Source organism: Salminus brasiliensis, chromosome 22 (genome assembly GCF_030463535.1).
Source record: "Salminus brasiliensis chromosome 22, fSalBra1.hap2, whole genome shotgun sequence".
Classification (NCBI taxonomy): domain Eukaryota; kingdom Metazoa; phylum Chordata; class Actinopteri; order Characiformes; family Bryconidae; genus Salminus; species Salminus brasiliensis.
The window spans coordinates 15,225,599-15,250,513 of NC_132899.1; the positions used below are offsets into that span (position 1 = coordinate 15,225,599).

General features: G+C 40.5%; 1 protein-coding gene across 8 annotated transcripts in view; it reads right to left on the reverse strand.

Moving 5' to 3' along the window:
- rbfox3a (RNA binding fox-1 homolog 3a) overlaps positions 1-24,915 on the reverse strand; it is a 444,039-nt gene that overhangs the window by 265,200 nt on the left and 153,924 nt on the right. Inside the window, exon 1 of one of the 8 annotated variants that reach the window (XM_072666966.1) lies at positions 20,757-20,826. The exons of the other annotated variants lie outside the window; for them this stretch is intronic. The gene's annotated coding sequence lies outside the window, so the exon portion shown is untranslated. Of the gene's footprint in view, positions 1-20,756; positions 20,827-24,915 lie in introns of those variants that run through there. 8 annotated transcript variants of the gene reach the window in all.

Consider the following 24,915-nt stretch of genomic DNA (forward strand, 5'->3'; position numbering starts at 1 on the left):
CTAAACCTATACCTTAACCTACACCTAAACCTAACCTTAACCTACACTTTAACCTACACCTAAACCTAACCTTAACCCAAACTTTAATCTACACCTAAACCTATACCTTAACCTACACCTAAACCTAACCTTAACCTAAACTTTAATCTACACCTAAACCTAACCTTAACCTTAACTTTAATCTACACCTAAACCTATACCTTAACCTACACTTTAATCTACACCTAAACCTATACCTTAACCTAAACTTTAATCTACACCTAAACCTATACCTTAACCTACACCTAAACCTAACCTTAACCTAAACTTTAATCTACACCTAAACCTAACCTTAACCTACACTTTAACCTACACCTAAACCTAACCTTAACCTAAACTTTAATCTACACCTAAACCTATACCTTAACCTACACCTAAACCTAACCTTAACCTAAACTTTAATCTATACCTAAACCTAACCTTAACCTTAACTTTAATCTACACCTAAACCTAACCTTAACCTACACTTTAATCTACACCTAAACCTAACCTTAACCTACACTTTAATCTACACCTAAACCTATACCTTAACCTAAACCTAACCTTAACCTACACTTTAATCTTCACCTAAACCTAACCTTAACCTACACTTTAATCTACACCTAAACCTAACCTTAACCTACACTTTAATCTACACCTAAACCTACACCTAACCTTAACGGTAGTGTGGAGACTCCTTACCGTTTCTTCATGTTGATCCATCAAGTTCTCTTTTATCTGAGCCAAAAGGTTCATAAGCAGCAGTATCTCCCAGCAGTTATTTAAAATTCTTCTTCTAGTACATGAGAGATGAGAGTATTCTTCGAGTATTTTGTGCAACAGCTCCACCAGTGGTCCGGTGGGAAAAAAAAAACAATGTAACAGATCTTTATTTTTGGTGAACCAGTATGGGTGTTTTTTGTGAGATCATGGATCATGTTGGTGTGTCTGAAAGCGCCCAGAGTTTTAACTTTGTGGTCCCATTCAGCTTCCCAAAATCTACCTGCTATCACTGTTTGTTCATTTTGTGAGATTTCCGTTCTTTTCTACAAATTTAAGGTTTGAAAAAAACCCAGTGGCAATAGTCCGATACGGAAATGAATCATGCTTAAATATTCTGTCATGTCTGATGTGAAACAGTCTTGAAATTGCCATAAAACATCTAATGTACATCACAGCACACGCAGACAGATTTAACAGACAAGAAATCTCCAACTCTGAACTTTGGAACGAGCCCTCAGCAAAAACAGCTAGTAGTGAATTTGCCAAAGAAGCTCTAACTTCTTATCATTGCAAAATCATGTTGCCTTGCTTACAGTATTTTAGATATAATTTGTTTACTGAACTGAATGTGTGGTCTAAGCTAAATAATTAATGATTCTTTTCCTCCAGTAATTGGTTTTGCACTGCCGCCAAATAACAATCTAATGCGAGCTGCCTCTCTAAGCACCAAGCCTAATTTCAGGCATTTGGTGCAAATCTGTCAGAGTTATAGGCTTAACAGATGCATTATAAGCCCACACAGGGATTGGATATGCAGACTAATTAATTTCACAATTAGAAGAACCGTAAAATCTATAGATCTCAAGAATAATCAAAAATGATTTTGATCCTTGATTGTTTCTTTACTTCAGTGGGTAACACTTGCTTACTTTTCAAATGCATCGTCAAGGGAAAACTAATAATGCTGCACGCAAGGGGGCGACTTCAACCGATGCCAATTACTTATTTTATTTATGCTTATTATAGTCTTTGTACCACCCAAGGGCACTTCAAATAATAAAATGTGTAAATGAATGTGTAAAGCACATTTGGATTGGGGTTTTTTTGCACTAGGGATGAAGCATTAACAAAGGAGTGTATCTGACATCAACAATGGAGCACCTCAAAATTAAATTAGAACGCCTGTAATACAGAAAAATAAAGACTTTCTCTGATGATTTTAGCTCGTGTTAACCTCCATATGTATAGCATAAGTACATGCTATTTAAAGAGGTGTGCTCGAGTGTGCGCTTTAGAGCGATGACATGGAGCAGCAACACTACACTCTTAAAAATAAAGGATTCTTTGAGTGATGCCTTAGAAGAACTGCTTTATGTTCCATGAAGAACCATGTTTGTACTAGAGATGAGAAGGTGTGAAGAACCACCACTTGATTTAACATTTTTGACCAAAATCTCTATAATAAAGTGTGTTTATTTTAAGAGTGCAAAATTTCTTAAAATCAAGAATATCTTTCCTTTGCTATGGGAGCAGCCTCGACTCTCCTGGGAAGACTTCACAAAAGATCTTGCTGTAAGGATTTGATTGCAACCACAACAACATTAGTGAAGTCAGGTACTGATGTTGGACCATTAGTTCACAATCACAAATGCCAATCCAGGTCATCCCAAAGGTACTGGATTGAGCTACATTACTCCAGTGAACGCAGTCTCACTGCTCCACAGCTCTACACCTCGCTAAATGATGCTTTGCATGTGGCATGGTGACTTTAAGCTCTAGAGCCTCCCATTCTATTGGCAATGCTTTTCTAAAGAGATGATACAAGCTGGGTTAATGCAGTTGAGCACTTGTGTCAGCAATGAATGAATTCATTAATTAGAAAGGGTGTGGTGTAGGGTGTTGTTTGCCTAACAAGTCCTTCAATAAATGGTTTTGTTAAAAGAGATGTGGAAGTATAGAGAGCCTTTTGACAGCCTAAAAACCTCCACACACTGAAATCTGAACAAAGATTTTTCCTAGATCCCTGCTTCCAAGCTGAGAACCATTTAGGCGCCTTTACTTTAAAGAGTGTACGTTCATACGGTATAAAGCAGGGGATTCTCCACCTCTATCTTTTCACAAGGCCATTTCTAGATTAGCTGGTCCTAAGGCGATCTGAAGCACAGTCGTTTGGGTCGGTTTCAGATGTTGTTAATCCTTTGCTCTTTCGTCTCAATGGAGGGAAGTGCTGAAGTCAGCAGCAGTCCTCATGTTTGAGTGAGCCTTTCAGATAAATCGATACGGCTGCTTTCTCCCTTTTTCTTATCCATTTTTCTCCTCTGTTCCGCAGGTTGTGCTGATACAGAGGTGTTCGAGTGAGTGTGCGCACTTGAAGGAAGCTTTAAGGGGGTGGGGGTGGGGTATTTTTGCTAAGCAGAATGGCAAACCGTGACCTGACAACTGAAGTGGAGGATAACCAGCGTTCCAATCTGCTGTCCGTAGGTGACAGTGGCCGCCATGGCCACAGGCATGAGCAGTCATGGTATTGATGCAAGATAGGGGAGGTGTACGCCACTGATTTAAGGGGGGGTCGGGGATGGGTGGTGGTGGCAGCAGTGGTCGTGTTAAATAAAATACATCACATCAATGCCAGCACCTTAATTACACCTGTCAATCAACAAAGTTCCAGCCTATCTGAAAGCTGTCTCCTTTCAACCCTCCCCCCCTGAAAAAAAAACCCAGTATGTCTACTCTACCCCTCAACCAGCTCAGCTCCGGCCTACCTTTTAAGTCTCCAGTCAGGCAGGGCTGGAACAGTGATGGTCTCTTAACAAGCCCTGTTTAAAATATCTCATACGATCCGGCTGTTCAGACAGATGGGTTGAGGATCGTTTATTTAAAACCTCGCTCAGAGAGCAGATGTGATGGGTGGAAATTGCCTGTTTGCATGTATTCAATTTAGCAGCCACATTTTTTTTTTTTTAAAGAGGCAGACATATTCAAGACATGCCTCTTATAAGGTGCGTGGAATATGCAACTGGGATTTTTTAAAGAGTAAGTTTGCTATTGTGGCTGATTTAATAAATGCTCAGATTTAGAATAAAGCGAGAAGGAAGCAGTGAGGTAAACTGTTAGCAAATGGCTTAAAACAGGAAAGGGTGATACAAACCTCGAGCAAATAACGAAGAAACATTCACATCAGAGATCGAAAAACATCGTGTCAGCTTGGAACAACTTAAGGAAAGTGAGCGGAATCAACACAAATGCGGGCCGTAAAATGGAAAGGATACTTTCATAAACAGCTACGGGGAGGAAAAAGACCACTGCCTGTTCTCTAAGGCTCATATAATATTTCACTTTTCTCCAGTGTAAAGTGGAGGAAAACGTGGGCATAAACAAAGCGGCTTTCAACTCGACTCTTTATATTTCTCTCAACCTTCTCGTTCTCTAAATAAATGAATCACGGCGACAGAGGGATGGCCAAATAGGGCAATATCTGAGTGCAGCACAAGGATAACTGCTGCAGCAGAAAAGGGAATTTGCTTTAAACGCAGGTAAATAAAACATGTTGCTCTTCTTGGATACTTTGTGGCGATATTGGCCGCTTGCTGACTCCTCCACTTGATACCAGAGGGGAGGAGAAAATGTATGTTCAATTCTGCAGCCCTCACACTGTCAACGTCCATAAGGCTTATGGATGCAAGTCTGAACAGAGGCTTATCCACTACCTCAGGGCTATCGGTTTCCCCTTTCTACATCATTCTCATCAAATTGCTTCTTTTATTTATATCAAATGATACTCTCTTCCATGTGTGCTCTCACTGCGCTATTCCAGACACCCCCTGCTCTCGACCCACCGCACCCCTCAACGCACTCCTTCCCCATGCCTCTACCCCCCCCCCACCCCCCCATGAAATGTATTGCTTGCTCATTGTAAATAAAACATAAAGCTTCCCTTGAGCTCTTCCCTAGAGGAACCTATATTTCTATTTTTGCAAAGAGCAGCAAACTATCTACAGTACTGCTTATACAGTACACATCACTGCAAGCAAAGTCTTACTTTACATGCCTGTGATACTAGAGAAGTAACTTCTAAAAAGAACACTACTGCGATCACAAAATACGGTGTTGTTGTAGTTTCATGAAACTTTTCCGTTTTCAGATTTCAGTATTGTCAATCCCAGTGCTGAGGTAGCTTGATTTAAAAAGCTGACTGGGTAATTCTCCTAAATGAATTTCAAGCCACACATCAAGACCTATAAAGGCTTTTTGTGGTCTGGTTCTGTCTGTATGTAATGCAGGAATACATGAAAAGTGGTATTTAGAGGTTTAAAACCAGCCTTTATGGAACTTTTCCCAACAGATAAACACAAATGAGGCATGATACAAACTAAATACCCTTCCAGAAACACCTTTCTTCGCTTTTATTATTTGTTTATTTTTATTTTTAATTGTAATGTTTGTAGAAAATTTAATTCAACTAAAATCCATCTCCCATGAATTAACATCCCATTTTTGTATATTAATGGATGTAAGTCTGCATTTCATTTTGATGACGAGCAACAAAAAACATGTCCAAATAATTTCAACATGGTCATAATACTATCAGTGATGAGTATTACTTCTAAGGGTAAAACGAGAGATCTGTAACTTACTTGCCTGACCACACTAAACGTTCATCACTTAATTTATTGTGATTTAGTTCAGGAAACTAAATGATAGTTAACCAGCATGGCTCACACAAACACACCCACACATATAAAGGAAAAAAACTGAGCAGTATCAGCTGTAGCCGGTACAATATGGAACCCATTACAGAATAATTACATGATCATGACCTTTACAGCACATTTTCCCAGCACAAAACACAAACGTGAAGTGCAACTGAGATGAATGCTCTTTTTGACTGATAGCTGTGAAATTTGGATTTAGAGTCTTTCTAATGCGATTCAGCCAAGGATACCCCCTCTTCACGGGGGCCGAGATGCTGCTCATCTCCAACTGTTGGCAGCAGAGGGGGTAATCTTGATTGATAGAGAATGTGGGAGAGAGCGATTGATGTACAGTGCAGTGGAAGGGGAGAGGAATGGACAGCTAACACTAAACTTGACTCACTCAGTCATAAAGCCCACATAATTGTATCATGGACATGACACTGTCGTAATCATCCGTGGCAGTTTATGTCAGTTGATGACAAATGACAGCGATTTACCAATGGGGTTAACCTGCGCAGAGGACAGCCACGGTCAGGGGATTATGATTTAGCATGGGGGCTTGGAGATGCCGTCAGGTTCATGATTCACTAGAGCCAGATAAAGCAACACACAGAAACTCCCTCATTCTGAATGACCATTAGGCAATAACTTCGCAATTACATCAACTTTGCAATTACTCACTAATGAGAATGGAGCCCATATTACCACAAAGTGACTAAATTATAAAACATAACTGAGCGCTTGCTTGCATCATTTTAAGGCAAAAGTTCATCTACTTTTTTAACTTTTTTAACTTTTTTTTTGGCTCCGCCTTTAAACTATGATATTATATTTATATTTTATATGTAGTTGGTCAGATGTCTAAAAGTAAAGACAATGCCCACAGTGTGCTCATGATTGCATATGACCACATATTGTGATGTATGACGTATTTCTAATGGTGATAATAAACTTTGTCATATTGTCCAGCTCTACTTACAAGCTTGCAATAACTTGTGTTATGTCTCATGTAAGTCCTGGAGACCTTCTTTTAAAATAGATAAAATCCTAAAAAAAAATAATAAATAATATAAAAATAATATCTAATAAATAAAATAAATAAATACATAAAAATAAACTAAAAACAAACTGCTTGGCCAACATGCTGCTGTTATACAGCATATAATGGATATAATGCTCATCCGAGAACTCAATCTAAAAGACTGCCAATTAATATCAATACCAGTACAAATAGAATATCAGTCAGTACAACTTCAGTTCTTAACTGTTAGCCTTAATCAATCATCAGTCGACACGTGATGTCACTGCCATCAAGTTTTAATACGTTTGTGTGTCATGTGCTAACGTACATGACGATTACTTCAGTGTTCGTCTAAAATATTAAAGGCAATGTTTACCATTACAAAAGCAGCCTAAACTAATCATAGTGATCAACAAGGAACCACACAGAACCTCACAGCCCACGATCCGCTGGGTAATCTACCAAATGTGAGGAAAGTAAAGCTACCACATTAATTTTATTTATAAATGCAGTAAAACATCTTATCTCCTCACACAAAGGTCTTTCCTCTTTAAAACCATCTCACTTACATATCCAGGCTCAGCACAGCCACATCAGCCTGCTTTTCATGACCATCCAGAGCACAGGGATGGGTTGTGTATTAAATACATACTGTCTGTGAACCAGCAGTGGAGCCACACCTTCAAAAGCGATTTCCTTTCTGACTGCCACAAGACAACTGACCAATCTTTCAGAAACTGCATACATACAACCTCTGTCGGTCTCTGTTGTCAACCTCCTGTTGAGACGTTGGACTCGTATGCTTGTACTGTAAGAAAAGGGTCCCATGTCTGAGACTGAAGGACAGAGCTGATATGACCATGAGACTCAAACTACATGCAGTCCTAAACAAACAAACAAACAAAAATGACACTATGTTTATTCTCTATTCTAATGTCGTATCAAACATAAATCCAAATCTACTCTACGCAGCAATTAGAAGGGTGAGCAAACTGAATCGGACACGCCGTCCTCACGGAGCAGCCAAAGACAGGTTTTACACACTGACCCACAGTTCTAGCGGCCCTCGGCCTAGTGAGCAGTAACCAGCAGAAGTGCTCCTTTTCCTTTAATTAATGAACTATTGATTTAGGAGAGATGGGCTAGAGAGAGAGAGAGGGGTGAGGAAGGGGGCCAGAGGTGAAGGTTTATGAGAGAGAGATATCACTCACCATTCTGAGAAAAGGAGAATATTTCCACTTGAAAAATGCAATGCACCGCTGCTGTAAACAACACACAAGCCAGGAAGGTGAATAATGGGCCAGCAGTAAAAGAGAGGACTCTGTAGAATTTGAGGGTAATCCATTTCTAAGGGTGCATTAGTAGACTCCAAAATATGACGTTACTATCTTCATGCTGTTCTATGCAACAGTGAAGCAGGCTGGAGAGGCCAGAGAGGCTTGCAGAAGTCAGCAGCAGGCACTCTGCCTCTTTAATTCCACTGTCACTCCTAAACACATTATCCAGCATACTGCACCTCACCAGCAGCGCACATAAAAGTTGATCTTTTTTTTTTATTATTATTATTATTTTTTTTTTTTTTTAGGAGGTCGATGTCCAGAAATGCAACAGAAGCAAAGTTCTTTGAAAAGGCAGGCACTTTTCTTGTTTTATGGTCCCATTTTACTATCTAATGTAATTAACGACTACATTAACTACACTCGTCGTATAAATACTGCATGTGCGTGTATTTGTGCGGAAGTGTGTGCATGCGCTGCCGTGGCTGCCTCCATGTGGCACTGCATTTGTTTGACTGTGATCAAGAATGTGTGGCGTTTCTCCCTCACCCTGCCTCTTCTTTTAATTCTCCACTCTCCTGTTGTGTGCGGTGGATCGCTGTGTTTACTCAGTAGAAAATGAATGGACGACATAAAGGTGCTAATGCTTGTGAGTAAACACGGACAAAATAATACTGCAAAGGATTTACAATCAGAGCTGCTGCCAAGAACTGCAGTGCAAGGTATAATTTGGAAGGGTGTCCTGTGATCCATTTGTCTGCAATGTAAATTTTCACTGAAAAAGCAAACCTAAAGACTTTGTATAAAGCAGTAAAATCATTAGGAGCTTGCAACCGGTTAAAGGTGCTTCCAAACAGTGCTTATTTTCTCCAAAAAGGTCCCAAAAAATTGCTGCAATGCCTTAATTAAAGCGAATACTTGCGGTGTACAATGTTGCTAAGTAAGCACACAATTCATTTGGAGACAAAATGCTGAAGATTTATTACACCTGTGTAATCTGTACCACAATCAGGATTAATGAAACTTGGAGAAACACTGATACTGAATAGATTGAATCGAATTGAATAAATGAATAAGGCTAATAACTAAGATATAAGCAGCTAGTGAAAATGAATGCGCAAGGCTTCAGCGTGCTGCACTTCACTACATGACGGTAGCATTTACTTTTTCAATACTGATACCTTGATTGGATTATGAGAAAATAAGATGTGCAGATATTAAATGTGTCTCAGAATTAAACAATAACTGCTATACGATTATTTGGGTTTTTTACAGTTTGAGATAATTGCTCTGTGGTTTGACTTTCTCCCACTCCATCAAACCCTAATAGAAAACAATGAGAAAACATCCTCAGTGAGAACAAAGCTGTTTCTATTGATCATCATCAAGGGTACAAAAATAAATTGAACAATAAATTTTGAAAAGTGCTGCAATTTAGAGAGACGGATCATTTGAGCGCGAGAAGCATCCCATCGGTTTCCCATACTCCATCAACGACGTCTTCATTCATCAACTACACTCATAAGACGAATTCTACAAAGAACTGTTTTTTCTTCAAAACGCCAGAGAGAGACCTCTGAGGTTCTCCAGGTCTGCTCACTTTTACTTTGTCAGTTTTCTTCAAATCACACAACCAGCCTCACCTGACCCGGTGCAGAGAAGGAGAACCGGATTATGAAGCATGGCTAGTTATCACTTCAAAGCCATACACATATCCATATCCCCTTTTCTGTACACATCAGCAGAGCAGGTCTCCGACCTCTGAGGAGCAAAGTCTTCTGAAAGTTAGTTCAAGCCCTTTGAAGCTCTGCCAATAACCGAGACTGGAGCCACGACACAGTACAGTCATGTCATTATTCAATCACAAGAGAGAAATTTGGCATAAACTACAGGATATTTCGTCCTCGCTCCCAAAAAAATGCTTACATGGACTTGTGTGGGTTCATCGTGAGCGTTAGCCAAAAGGGTAGGAAAACCCCCTGCGAACACCTCAAATATGAGACTTCTGTAAGTTTCAAAGTTTCCCTGCCTATGTAAACAAAATTGAGTAGGGATGCTTGATATGATAGAATTTCTTAAACTCTCCACATGTAAAAGATTTAGTAGCCTTCCAAAGATTCCCACTTTCCAAAGAAAACAAACAAAGAGTAAATAATAAAATAACAGCGTAGTAAACTCTGGCTTATATCTAAGTGTATGCATAAACAAAACACCCACAGCAGGAGTCGTTGAAGAAAAAGAACTGGCCAGACACCTTCACTTTCAGACTTTCAAGAAGATCAGCAGTTATCCAGGAGTAGGAGCATGGGAATTGGACCCTAACAGGTCCTAAAGAGCCCTTGAGGATGCATAAAATCCTTTCTGCTTGACTTTGCAAGGAGCTCTGCACGGCTGAGTTCAATAGCACTCCCAGACCTGCACTTTGTTATTTAAATGCTCCTCTTTATCTCACCTTTGAAAGTGAAGATGTGTGTGAGGCACAGGTGAGGGGGTAAGGGGGGGGTTGGAGTTGAAGGGTGCACGTTGGCAGGCATGTTCCACAATGACCTTGGAAGTCTCTCAGCAGTCAGTGACCCCCGGTGACAGGTCCTCCACTGCAAAGCTGGCATGGCCACTGCCTCTGGCACAGGCTGAGATCAGAGACAGCCTGAGACTGGGCTCGCATCCCACAGGAGCCAGCTAACGATCGGCTGGCAGGCTCCAGGCTGGCATTTATTTGGGATACGGTTAAGAAAAGTGATGGCCACACAATCATTGGTTGTGTCACCTGATAATAGCCAGAGGCAAACAGGGCTACGTGGACTTGCATTCCTCACAAGAGCAATTCATTTGTTCTGCCTCCATGCGGTTTACTATCTGTGGTGCATCTCTCGCTCTCTCTCCTCTGGCCATCCGATACTCTCCCAAAGATTTCCAATTGCACTTGGACAATGGCCTCAGTGGGCTGTAAAGGACGATCGATTTGGACCCTCTTGCAAATATTCCCCCCAAACAGTGAGGAGTATCTTTCAAGCCATTTTACATCTTAATGGATATACCATTGAGTGCCGCTGATTGTTTAACCAAGAAAGTATACCATCGAACCACACAGACCATTTGCACTAAGGCCATCTGGGAGGCTGGGCCACAAACAGCCAGACAAAACAAAAGCAGAGATAGATTCTCTAATATCGCCTGCTAAACTACAGTAACAGGACCCTAGCAGCTGCGGCGGAAACAAGCAGGGCAGAGAATTATTAGATGAAACAGAAACCGAGCAAAAAGGGGCACTTGGAGATATGAGTCAGGCCTAATACAACCACTGACGCAAAGGTTGTTAACTTCATGACCACACTAATGATAAGTTAACAGCATTACCAAGGGACAATAAATAAATAAAAAAATAAAAAAAATAAACCACCAACTGAGAACAAATAAAGGTACGTTCTTCTTAGTGACAGTGTATGAGCCAAGACAAGAAGAATACCACAGGAAAGTGTGAGGCTACTTTAAATTGTCTCAAACCCGGTGCACTTTAGCCATACCATTAAAGGAACCTACTGGGAAATTATCTCTGAGTGCCCAGAAGCATCAGCACAAGTGGGACATCAGGTAAGGACAGGACACCTCAATACAAGCTGTCTTGCTTAATCTAGTATCGTAGACAGAGTTTTAATTGCCTTCTCCAAAAGTCGTCCTGCTCAAGCTGCACATGGTACAAATCAGTCTTCCATGCCGCCCATCTGAGCTTAGCCTCAAGGGGTTCAGGCTGCTCCTTAGCGCAGGGCTGGACCTTACTATTAAGAGGTAACACACACTGGGATTATCCTTGGAATGCTGTGCTGTGGTCAGTTCATGACCTGATTCAAACAAATAATATGAAAAGAAAGGACACAACTGCTTCTTCATCCTAAACCCTATTGGTCAGAAATACATAAAAATCAGCGCAATTCAAACTGTGAAGGAAATCACTGTGTAAGTATGCATGGAGAAAAAGCCATCCTGGAAAGGCACCGGTGGCCTGAGTGCCAATGTAGAGGCTCTGACTTCTGCAGGGTAAGTTCATTTCTCCATGGCACTGCTGTGTCTGAGACACTCCAGTGGGCAGCTTTTTCTCAAACCCATAGTCCTCTCTCCAGACCTTCTGAGACCTGCTGTCAACCTAGCATGTCTAAATTACAGCAGGAGTAGCCAGAGAGCTTGGCCAGAAAATGACGCTGTTTCTTCTTTAAATGAAATAGTGGCAAACTAAGTATGATGAGCTTCCATAAATGAAATTACATGCCTCTAGATATGGGTACTATGTTTTCTGCATTTACGTATTAGTGGTGGATTAAGGACCATTTCAATTGCCTTGGTACTGGTGGGACATTTTTATTAGCTAAGGACCACTCATCACCTTGTCCAGAATGTGGTTACCAAACAGTGACAGTAATGTGAATTATGGCACCCCTTACAATGTCTGTTAACAGCTTTTACAAAGTGTTCCACTTTTAGTACTTTAATTCAAAACCTTTCCTGTTGTAAGTATTAAATAAAACACCACCACTTTCTCAACAATCAGGATCACACAATCAGGTGTGTCTAAATTGCAGGTTTGTTCAAAGGTTTGTTACACATTATATTTTTTGTCATTTTGTTTGCTGATGGCTGGAAGTGGTGTAACATCATAAAACTCATGGTTCAGATTGGATCAATTTTTAAGGTCAGTATTGAAGGTATTTTGTATTACTGTTTTGTTTATTGTAGTGACTTTTATAATGTCAATATATTTGCTTGAAATTGTGAGTTTTATTTTGTTAATTTGTATTAGTACCTTATTTTGACATGGTCTGTTTGCATTAGTGGCTTTTATTTAGCCTTTTTTCTTTCTTTCATTTAATTTCATAGAAGTTTTAGTCCTTTTTACCCTCACCCCGTGTCCATATGAGAGTCCCACATCTCACACTAATATAACTCTGCTTTCCACTCACACACCAAAGTGATGTCGCTTTAGGTGTTTGGCAGTGCTCTGTGTTGTTGCCGTCTGGTTCTGGTGGCACAATTTACATGGTGCGTTCATGTGACAGACAGCTGCTGAGTCTGTATGTCTTCGCTGCAGCTCTGTGTCCAGATTTAGGAATTTATTACTGGGAAATTGTTACTAAAAAAGTAACAGTGCCAGTAAAACTGTATTCTACACTGGTATGGTTAAACTTTGTCACCTAATCTGTGGTTCCCTTGCGTCGCAACCAGTGAGGGGGTTGGGTCGATCCATTTGTACCGTGTGCATGGATCCGCCACTAATGGTTGGCATCAAACTCTACTTTCCAGGCAGGTTCTCTGCCTATGGTTGGATAGCGTGACAAATTACCAAACGTGTACCATGAATAGTTCAAATCTAAAAGGCTGGATAAAGGCTGGATTGTGAATTGAATCTTTTGAATGGAAAATGGGGTATTCAATCCTCTAAAGCCGCAAATCTAGAAGTAACTACAAAATCACTGATGAGTAACTCAGTCCTTTCCATGTTCTTCTAGCGTTCACCCAAGAACGGATGGAATGAGACAGCCTGCCAAAAAGGGCAGAACAAACGCACGGTGTGCCTGTGCAGGATGAGCTATTGCCCTCACTCGACCGTTTCCTCTATCCTTTGGGAATTCTTAGTTTTTATCTTCTTTTGGTCCCCCTTCATCTATTTTCCCATTAACCAAAGTGTGGCGCTTCCGTCGCTGGTAACAAATTCCTCTCTCCTCCTCCTCCTCTATCCCAGCACAGGGCTTAATACTAGCGCTCTTTCCCACTGCGTTTCTGCACAATTAGCTCCACAGAAACCAGGGGATTCGCAGCCGAGTTGGGGAGCCAAGATGGATGGTTGGAGTTGTGAAGGTGACGGCGAATAGTGAAAAGGAGAAAAACAACAGCCCATCGGCACGCAAGCCTAGGAGGAAGTAATAGTCCTTGTCAGCCAGCTTCCTCCTTTTAATGAAAACACACCGACTGGCTCAGTCGTGGGAGCAGGCACAGGCCATAGCACCGAAAGCTTCACAATCTATGCGATTCTCTTCACAGGAAGTCACCTTAATTACCCAGCAGGCTGCGCATGTGGGAGCAGGACTGACCCATACAAGCACCTGATATGGTAAAACCACGATGGCATCTACACTCATCAGCAGAAAAGAAGTGGATCTTTCAGTTTGGGTCTCATACTTATCCAATTTAAAAAACATAGGTTTTCTAGCACATTAGCGCCTCCACTGGCTGCAACACCGGATAATGATACTCATGCTACTATAGTTGCACTTACAGCTTGAATAAGTTGACCAAACATAAATGAGAAGAAGATAATAGCTACAAATTTGTCATGTAACTCACTTAATGTTAACAACTGACTGTTTGCTTTTACTTGTTGTTTGTATTTTTTGAGTAAAGCAAACTACCTGCTTTAAAGGGGAGTTGGAGGAACTCTATGTAATGCTGTTTTCGCAATGGTTCAATCACTAACTTAGTCACTACTCCCTACATGTTATGTGCTACATTGTGAACTGAGGTTCATTAGGCTGACACAATCTATAGTACATTATAGTACATTATTTCTAACAGGGGGCGGCTTAGGCCTTAAACCTGATCGTCATTACACATCAATAACAGACTGTGGTTGTAGTTCTTGGTAATTTAGTTTATGATATGATTTAGTTTTTTTCTTACGTCCAAAGGACACTTTATACACCACTTGCACATCCACTTAGCACTTGTTGCACCTTACACTTGATATTTTATTTGATATTTTTCTATTTTATTTAAATTGGGTGTTTATATGTTTATTACTATCTCTACTGTCTACTGTTTATTTATTTTACCGTCTCTTACTGTCTCTAAATTTTGGTTATTTTATTTGATACAAGCTGTTTCTTCTTTGTTTATCTAATTTATAAATATGTACATTCTACCTTATATTCTATCCTGCTGTTTCTTGAAAGCAGTCCGCTAGTTGTACTGTAATCTTTGAACTTATATAACTAGATTATATATATATATATATATATATATATATATATATATATATATATATATATATATATAAATTTTTAATAAACACAACAATAAACAAGTCAATTACATTTGTATTTAGATTTGCTTTCAAACAGAGTCATCATAAATCATGTTGGGATGTCTCAATTAAGTTGTTTTGCACTGTGGGCCGAACTGTGTAATATAAGTACAGGAGAGCTGGAGACATTGTAACTCATTTTGAATAATCATGTTTTATATTATACGTCAGCTGCTATTCTTTTCAAACGTTTCCATATCCAACATTATTCTAAACGAATATACACTATAGGTACAAGTATTGGGACACCTGCTCATTCACTGTTTCTTCCAAAATCCAAGTGGTTTCTCCCAAAGGGTATTAAAAGGGAGTTTTTCCGGCTTTTGGGGTAACTGTCTCTACTGTCCATGGAATGCTTGCAACTAGATTTTGGAGCACTGTTGTGAGCATTTGATTGCATTTAGCGACAAGAGTGTTAGTGAAGTCAGGATGTTGGAAAAAGTGGAACAGTAGTTGGAAAAGTAGTAAATGGGGCACCATCAATCCAAAGAACACAGCTCCACTGCTCCACAGCTCAATGCTGGGGGCTTTATACCCCTTAGGCTTCTCTTGACAATAGTTCTCTACAGGTACTAGAAAAGCTGTGTGTGTGTGTGTGTGCATTTGCACATTTGTTTTTAGGAATGGATGCAAAGAAGCTGAATGCATTCATTTGAAGGGGTGTCTACAAACATTTGGACACATAGTGTATCTGTAGTATATTTTCAGAGTGTTGTTCTAGCACAAGGGTATAGCTCAAAACCTCAAAGCTAGGCAGATGGTTAGCTTTGGGAAGCTCACTAATTCAACTAACTCCGTTATGTGGATGATCACTTTAGCATGGTTAGCTAAAGTGAAAAAGTTACCTTCGCGGTCTTTAAGGTGGTTTCTCACTTGTCTGTCAGACAGCTATGAAGGTTTGCAGGTAGAACACCTTTGGTAATACCTCAAGGTGATCAGATGAAAGCTCTACTCCACTCTGTTTAACTACCGACAAAATCAGTTAGGTTGTGCCAGTTACAAGCTTGATCTGATGTTTATATTTTTAAAGCCCACAACAGCCCCACAGCTCCACCATTTAACAACATTTTATAGATAATACATCACACTGCTGCACTACTTCATAATGTTGTGATTATGGTAGTTTCGCATTTCAAGGTGCTCTAATATGAGAGAATTGCCTGTTCCACTTTCTGGGCTCTGAACATGCTGTTACCACTAACTGCATAATAGCCATGCACTCAAATTTAATGTGTGGCTAGTTTAACTGTGTTTTGATGAAAGGCGGTCAAGTCGATCTCGGATATTATATGTTCCACTTCAAAATATGCTAATTCTGAAAACTTGCATTACTGCAAGTTGGAGATGATTTCCATTTATGTTACCTGTTTTACCTCTCCTGATCTTTTGGATCTGTTGAGACGTCAAAAACTGGGCACTTGGTCACATGTTTTCTAATATACGTATATGTAAATATGAGTTTATATTCACTAGAGGCTACTCTTTTTTTATTGGGATTTCTCCTAGTAACTTGGACCTTGCCTTTTTAATTCCAATTTTGTTCTCTATTATGTGACATTTCTAATATCCAACAGTAATTAATGAACTAAACCTCAGTGGGGATTCTTCCGTATAGTTAGAGACACTCAATTGGAAATGTAGGACATCAGGGATCATTTTGGTGAGATTTTAGTCTGAATACATTTAGTCATTTTCAAATTAAGCAAAATTAGTCCACTCCCTTGTTCCAGATTTTTCTTTTCTCTTCTCCTCTCTCCTTGACTCGCTCACTCCAGCAGCCTCTGATAATACATCTCTGATTGACACACCGACTTAGGATGGAGCCCGTTTGGTACTATAGCCCATTCATCCACAAAATGCAGCGTGTGCCCTTTGTCCACTGTATATGCACTTATGTTTTATGATGATGATCCTAGTACAATAATGACTGTCCTCCCTGCCCTATCAGACACCCCCGACTACCCAGTTCCCCTCCTCCTCACCCTGCGTATCCGTGCTCACAGCTCCAGCCCTCCACTCTGCGTGCATACGAGTGTGTGCCAGCTCGGTTTAATTGCCGTGTCATAATGGAATCTAATTTGATGAAGAACAATTCGAGCTCGGGCACTGCCTAATCAAATTAACAAAGTCTTTTTTGATTTTCAATTATCTCCCGTTTGCCGGAACGTTTCTTCCTAGCTCACTGAGCTCAGCAGAGACTGAGGCTGACAGGGCTAGGGACTAAGACCACACCGCAGCCACAGATTTATTTAATCCTCTGGAACCAGGGAAAAACGCATTTTCTGAACAGGAATGTACAGATGCATAACCCCGCGCTTGTCGGCACACGGCTATGGCACGGCATTAGCCACCAGATCCAATAAACAAAGAGACTCCAAGGCAATAGAAATCCTCGAAATAAAATGGCAAGATGGTTCACAGCTTCTCTATAACAACGTGTGACTATAACCACATGTGTCTGCAGGGCAGGTCAGCAGTGTGAGATGGGAATCCAGACTTATTGAGCAAAGCCTTTCTCAGCTTGTGTGTGCTTGTGAGTGAGTGTGTGTGTGTGTGTGTGTGTGTGTGTGTGTGTGTGTGTGTGTGTGTGTGTGTCAGGCCACGCTGTGACAGACGAGCGCTGGTGCATTTAGCCTGGCCCTGAGTTACACTATGTCATTGAGAGCTGTCATTAGTTCATGCAGAGCATAGCTGAAAGAAAAGGAGAAAGCCTGAGGGTGCAGACTGTGTGTGTGTATGTGTGTGTGTGTGTGTGTGTGTGAGTGAGAGAGAGAGAGAGAATGTGTGTGCATGCGTGTAAAAGCCCGCGAAAAAGCACAGCATATTAACACTCTTAATCTTCACCCGCATATCGGTGGGGGACTGTTTCACGGTTATTACTTCTGTTCTTCAGGGGAAGATCCAGGCCATGATGAGATGCAGCAGCTAAGGTGAAACATCAGCCTGTGATGCATGCTAGAACATGGGGAGGGTGGGGGGGTGGAGGGAAAAAAAAGACCCCGCGATTCCACTGTATGGCTGGAAATGAATGTCACGGTTAAGTACAGCAAAGATCGCGGTGCGCTGAAGATAATACCGGGTGCAGATGACAGCAGATATGCTCCATTTTCTGCAGCATGTATTACCCCAATGTACATAAGTCAGCTAAAGACACACGGCTTCCATTACAGTGGCGCTCAGGAAGGGCCGCCTGCTATCTCATATTCAAACTAGAAAAGTGGACATTATGCTTGATGGAATTGATTTTTAAAGAATAGGAAAACTGCAGGTAAGCACTTTAACAGCCTGAGGCATGAGATGCACAGGCCTTCGCGGAGTTACATCCTTGAATAATGTTTGGGCATGATGCAGGGGGAGTTTTGCTGATGTTGGCTTGTCTGTCTTGTCTTGGTTGACACCGTCTGGTTTGGCCTCTCCAGTCCCTGGCAGCGGACACATTTTACGAAGGTTTTGCTGTTCGTTTTACTTCGGCTCCCAAGCAAACAGTTTATGACGGGCTGTACCAGCTGGCAGTCCATGTTCTTCCCCTCTGTCTGAATCAGCTCCTCAAGAAGAGCACATTAATTGGAAGTACTCTGTCGGTGGCAGATCTGTAAGCATATTTAACTGACAGAGACTGTTCTACACAGTCTCAGTTAACTCTTTGAAGTTGTGTTTTTTGTGGAAAAAATCATTTTTATGCATTCTTATACTTGTGCTGTAATTATATTTGTTGAGATGGAAACAAATGTTTTTCAGAGTGGCCAGCTGTGAAACAACGATGGGAAACAGGGAACTGTATAAAAAAGGAACCAAGCATCAGGTATTCTACTCATAACCATTTCATTTGGCATTGAACTCTTAGGCTATCTATTACCGGTCATCACCACTGTGAACAATTCTGACTCAGTATCAACAACAACAGCAACAACAATAATAATAATAATAATAATAATAATAATAATAATAATAATAGGAAATAGGAGCCATCAAGAATGGAAACAAAGATTTTAAAGTTCAAAAAGGTCAAACAAGTTAGCATAACATATATATATATATATATATATATATATATATATATATATATATATATATATATAGTATAATATAAAAATACATATATACACACATAATATATATATCATTACAAGATAATGTAAATAGTCATAACAGCTTAAAGTCATTCACTGTCTATTCTATACCTTTACCTATAGGAGGAGATATTTCATTAGAATATCAAATATAAAAAAGGCACTGCTTTACTATAGAAATAAGGACTATTTTTTTTTCTTTTCCCCAGATGATCCTCGACCCAAAACCAAGCAGAACTTAAATGAAGCACTTTCTTTCTCAGCACTGCGCAGAGGTAACGACTCCACAGTGTGTTAATAACTGCTGATTTCACAATGAGCGAGCTCTCTGATCTCATAACACTTATGACCTTTTTAGTACAACAGCAGGAGAAGAGTGGGCCTTGCTGCACGTTTCTTCTCGCTCCTCACTCTACCTCTACTACGCAGCTGTCAGACAGAGCCAGAGCAGTGGAGGATCACACACAGTGGCTACTTCACATGCCACTTTTACAGCCCGTCCGCAATAGAGCACTATATGGCAGATGTGCTGGACCAAACAGATAGAAAACAAAATGAGGGAGAGAATGAAAGGATGAATAGGAATACGAGAGGGGCAGCGAGCGTAATAAAGTACATTAAGTGCTAGTGGCCAGATTTAGAGAGGTTTTACACCAACCGAAATGTGCCATTATTTTTCTTCCAAAAACATTAATGTCGAAGAATCCCCCATAAATAGCTCAGCAGAGCTAATTTAGGGGTCCATGAAGGAAATCTGCATTGTTCCCTCACATGGAAATGGCCTGTGCTGATGAGGACTTTTATTAGCCACTATTCTTATGGAAAGAAAAAGCTTGCAGATCATTGCTTGTCACTCATTTATTAATTTCAGTGCTGGCATGGCAGCCAGAAACTGACACCATTATTTCATGCCTCCCCGCCTAACCCGGTCATAATGGCTGGAACGTTCAAGCATGTGTGCATCAGCGCCCTTTGTGAAAAAGCAGAGGTCGGCAGGTTGGCAAGACATTCAGTCAAGCTTTATAGACCAAAAAGAAAGAGAGAAGAACTAACGTGTTGCTGAAGACACACTTAGAGACTTTGTTCTCTTTAACTCGTTAAAATCTGCCTCCAGAGCATCCAGGGGAACATGCATGGCTCACGCTGATCATAGTAAAACGCATCCACATGTGAAACTGGAGCTTTCTGTGCTACTGCGTTTTCTATCGCTACTTCAAAAGAAGCTGCCACTATGACTGGAAGCACTAGGACAGTTTCTGAACATCATTCACATGACTATGAGCTTATTATTGATTTAATTAAAGTAACAATGGAATGTGACTGTGGTGTCAATTATATTAGAAACAGATTTTTTAGGTCATATTCTTTACATCTCAAAATCATCAGCCTTGAGAAATCATGTGGTTAAAGGATTGTATCACAAGGCTGTAATAGCTGCTTTATGCCTGAGCATGAGCTGGTTAATGTAATGAGTTGTTACCATGTGCCTTGTGGATTGGCAATACAGCCTAATAACTTTCTCTGAGCAAAACACATAATTCTAAAGACCGTGAAGCCTTTCTTCTCCCTCCCTCTGATTCACATGGCGCAGGCAGCAAAAGGTGAAACAAACTCCCTGGTGAAGGTGGGCACTACATCACACAGAGCACGGCAGCTCCCAGAAAGGAAACTTCAACAGGGCTCCTTAAAAGTCAGCTTACAGCCTGAGCATTAAAAAGTAAAGGTCATTTTGGCAGCGGAATAGGCTTCTGGAGCGGCCTGATAATCAAAGAATTATAGAAGTTATTAAAGCCAAAATACTGACTTGCAGAGTGCCTGGCTATTGTCTGATCCAGCCCGATATGGCTAAAAACTCTACCGACAAACAGCTGGCAGCATCGACACCTCTCTCTTCTTCTCTTTTACTCAAGTGTATATTTCCATCCTCATCTCTGCTGTAGCGTTACACCGTCTCCACCACCATGAATCAAGTGCCCTGTGAAAATTGAAGGCAGGCGGAGGAGATGTGACTAAAGATGAGTTTGGTAGCGATGAAGACAATGGCAGAAACTTTGAAGTTTCCTTCAAAAGAACATTAACCACTCCAAAAGCCTAGTGATTAAACAGAAAGAGGTGAAGTTTGAACCAGAGCCAGAACAGACCCGGCAATGTATCTGCAGGAAATCTAGTACAATACCTAAGGAGTTACTAAGAAGGTACACGTGTGAACAGACACCGCTGTGTGTGAAGGCACTGTCAGCACCAATAAGAGTTGTTGGGCAAGACTCCTGATGCTACGTTCACCTACTAGTGTAACATCGTTGAAATGTAGGCCACTCTGGTGAAGTAATAACTAAGTGTAAATGTAAACGTATAAAGCCTAGTGAATTGTATCTTTGAGTATCATAGCTGTATGTGTTATGATGCCAAGCTCGAGCTTTCAGAATAAAAGCAACTCTGTATAATGTCAATGACACTGTTGATACTGCTGACACTGTTAACAACCAATCCCATCACTTCGCTGTCACACAAAACCTCTCCATTTTTGTTGATTTTCACTAATCCAAATCTGGAAGTTGTTCTTTATGTTTTGTCAAATGTAAAGAACAACTTCAATTTCATAAAGAACAGACCAATAGAAATGCTCCAAAATGATTTGGACTTCCAAGTTAGGCAGGCTTTGTCCTTCTCTTGTACAGCTGCCATGTTGGAGGTAGGAGGTATGGTAGACACACTCTTAAAAATAAATATTCTGCACATGGTTCTTTGAGGGATGCCACAGAGGAGCCATTTTGGTGAAAAAAAAATGTTTATAATAGAAATATGACATATGAAGACCCTTCCTTTGATGTACAGGTTTTTTTTTATTAAAAGGTTCTTCAAACTCACTCATCTCAGTTACTAACATGCTTCTTTACGGGACCAAAAGGTTTTCCTCTATGGCAAACCCTCAAACCTTTATTATATTCAGTGGTGTCAGATATTCAGAGAATTCTGAGACTGAGCTCAAACACAACAACAGTTCTCATTGTGTTTCAAGACACTCTAACATATAAACTATTGAAAATTGGGCCTTTGGGGTTCAACACTGATAAAAAAAAAACAAATCATCCCGCAATGCAATCCATCAGTCAACAGCGTAAGACGGACAAGATAATGAATATCTGCCAGTTTAATACACTGTAATCCAAGAGGGAGCCCGGATCAGCTCCGAATAATTCTCATTATTTCTCACCCTTCTGATTACAATTAGCACGGCATTACGTTCGGCGAGCGCATGAAAACATGAGAAGCATAAAAGTGGATGGCCACACACACATATCTCCCACAAGCGCACACACACTCTTGACTGAAAGGTCTTGCGAGTCTATCCCCTTCACAAAGGGGGGTTGGAAACAGAGCCACTTCTTATCAATCTAAAGAGTGTTTTAATTTCCACTCTCGTCCTGCTCCTCATTAGGGGGAAACATGATTTGGAGTATATTGTATAATTAAGGTGTAACCCTGAAATGAACTGATCCGCTCCTCCTGTGGCGCTGATGAAAGTTTTAATTAAGTGTCAAACAGTTATTGAGGAACATTTGGGCTCTCACACTGAGTATGTTTATCTGATTCATTTGCACCGCTCCTGTTTAGAGGTGGTTATGAGATTGCAGGAGTGTGCACGCTCACGCTCACACACACACACACACACACACACACAAATAAATAAATAAAATAAAGTTTCCCACAAGTGTTACCCAGTTCCCTTCACCGCAGCACCTAAAATAGATCAGAAGCAGTGGTTCACAGCATATTAGAGGTTTCCGGTGCTGCACTGGCACACATTTATGGCTAGAAATACAGGAAATATAGGCTTATTTGTTAACCCAGAAGTCACAGCCATCCTCAGTGATGATAAAAAGCATGCTGTAATTTGATATGGATTATTTCTCACTCGTAACTCATTGAAACAAGCAGAGAAACGCTGCTGACCATGCAGATTCAAAACTTTCAACTGTGTTCATAAGCAAGGAAGAGGACAAGTTGTATTAGTTTGCGGCGATACAGCATGTATACCGAATGTAATCAATATATATGCATTTATATTTCAATAAGCATGTCAGTCAGACTGAATGCTTAGCGGAAACCCTACTATCGCAACTTTTACGAGTTTGTTCAGCTATATTTAGACATTTCTTCAAATTAAACGCGAAAGAAAGTTAGAGCATGTAAGTATCCAAGTATCTGCTTCTCCTTTTTTCCTCTCCTTGAGGCTTCATCTGCGAATTAGCCTGAGCAGGAAAGCACCGATGGACATCAAAGTGAGTATGTGTTGTGGTTTGAGCGTAACCTCAGCTGACACAGGGCGAAGAGGGAGGCCTCACATCACCGCCGATGCAAAGAGAGCAGAGCAACTGCAACACAAAAGGGATTAGCCAACAAGAAAGACTTCACTCTCTCACTTTCTCTCTTTTTCTCTCTCTCTCTCGCTCAGCATGAGGACTCGGAGCAAAGCTTCACCAGAGAGACACTAATGAGTTTAATTAATAATGGAAATAAATGCAGCCGACGCAGTAACTCCGGGGAGTTAAGCTGTGAATGCTCGCCTTTCTGCGCACTCTTTCTGTTCGGCAGCTGCACTACTGTTCACACAGAGATAGCGGTGCACTCCGGACGCAGCACTCCGCAGAGATGCACGCACACACACACACACACACAACCACTCAGACACGTTTACACACATGGACAGGACACGGACGCACAAAGGAGGAAATGTGTTGTTTTCTACTGTGCGACTGCCTAATACCAATCATGCAGCTCATTAGAGAATAAGTGCAGCCCTTTTATTCTCAGCTCTGACATTCATTTCTTCCAAAAAAAAATATTATATAATAAAATAAATAAATAAATCCATGTGTATTCAAATCTGCCTCAGTGAAGATGTCAGTCTGTTAGAGTAATTAGTCTATGTTAATTACAGGCTCCTCTGAACAACAGGTGTGCTAATGACATGGATAACGACTATTCATTTTTGTTCATCCAAGTTTACTCCCCTAAATAACATGTTTACAATAACGAATCAACAGTTAAGGGAGTTTCATTAACCTTTATTTTGCCTACGACTCTGTAATTATTAGCTCTGAAATCATTACTGCTTTAGGAAAGTCTCTTCAATATGCAGTGCAAACCAACAGTTTTCTAAACCGCATTAATGAGGTTTTTGTCCAAGACTACAATCAGCACATGCTAATTGCATTAAACTTCAGCTTTTACACAACATCAAACCTTATTGTAGAACATCATTAAGATGATCTTTAAGAGCCAAACCCAAAAAATATGGCCTTACATTCACCTAAGTAGATTTAACCTCATGCCGCACCACTTCCACCTGCCAAAATGATCTTTCAACTTTGTTCTGCACTCCGCGCACCCAAAAGCCACTTGCCTTCCAGCTACTGAAGACTGCTGACGCCATCTGCTGGACGTACTGGGTCTCTAACAAGCAGGAGCAAAAGGTTCTTTATTCAAACTGAGGTCTGCAAATGAGAAATGTACCCACAGCAAACAATTTCCTTTAGCATTACAAACACACACTTCTTGTGGTGTCAAAGAAGCACAAATACAGACCTGATTTAATATCAAGCCGTCAATCCAAGCTGACTTCTATATAGAAACTCTGCGGCTTTCCACAAAGATCTGCTTCTTTAACAATGTTACACTGTTGTTACGCAAAACGTCAGGTTAATATAGGAAAGTGAGAGAGGAGTGGAGATAAATGAGTCATTATGGTAATCTGTTTTGCCCAGTCTGCTCTGGTAAACCTGCATGAGCACATGTTCATCTAGAGGGGACAGTATGTCACTATGAATTAATGAGTATTAATTAGCCATCAAAATGAACAAGACCCCTATTCTTTTTTGCACCTTGCAGTGTCAGGGAAATTCCACTCCCTGGATAAAGGCATTACAGTACCCATATTTGGTCAAAAAAATAAATAAATTAGATGATACATTACGAGGTTTCTCAAAGTCAATGGTGAAGAAATTCTTGCCTCTACAAAGCAAACAAAGCAAAGACACTG